An 853-nucleotide genomic window follows, 5' to 3' on the forward strand; every position below is an offset into this window, starting at 1 on the left:
TACAAGGCAAAACTATGGTGAAGAGTAGCCTACTACTGTACATGTATTATACACGGCGCATTTGGTTAACATCCATATCCATTGACCATATAACCCCGAAAAAAAAACTTTCAATGCAAGGCATAAACATCATGTGTAAAATACGTGCAAATGTACAGTGTGTTCATAATGATCACGTTCATGAAAACAACATAGAAAAATATATACATCTATCCAGCAACTTAGATTATGGATATTAAATATGTTTCATCATATATAATACAACTTTATGCTTAAATATTATTAGGTTACTGCAAACTTTATAAAACGCGATGTGCCAAGATTCCGTAGGTTTTAAACGGGGATTTGGTGTCTGAAACCACAGTCAGGACACGTGACCAAGGCGTGCCCAGTGCCTCGTAGGTTTGTGGTTGAAAGTACCCCGTTGTTTCAAAACTTGCCGTGAAATTGTATTACTGTTATCTTTGAATAAAAATTTGTGGTAAGATTTTTCTTTTTCTTTTTCTTTAAGATCTATAACGTATAATGTACTAAGTAGATTCCCCAGACAAACAACTAGTAAATAGGATACATCAAAAGATTCGCAGATTCTGGCACACTGTACAGGAAAAGTAATTATGTCTAGATCAGATGTTAAGAGAATCATGGTAGCAGTAAAACCAGATGGGAGTATTTCGGATGCCGTTATTTCCGTATTATGTAGAATTCACTCCTTTGTTAATTCTCTAAACTATATTTTTGAACATTTATAATGAGCTTTCTGTCAGTGATCTTGATCTTGAAATGAGAATTTATAAACTGACCTATGCACAAAAGTTGATTTGGACGTGATAATTTTCAAAGTTTAAAGGAA

The sequence above is a fragment of the Penaeus monodon genome, chromosome 23 (assembly GCF_015228065.2).
Source record: "Penaeus monodon isolate SGIC_2016 chromosome 23, NSTDA_Pmon_1, whole genome shotgun sequence".
Classification (NCBI taxonomy): domain Eukaryota; kingdom Metazoa; phylum Arthropoda; class Malacostraca; order Decapoda; family Penaeidae; genus Penaeus; species Penaeus monodon.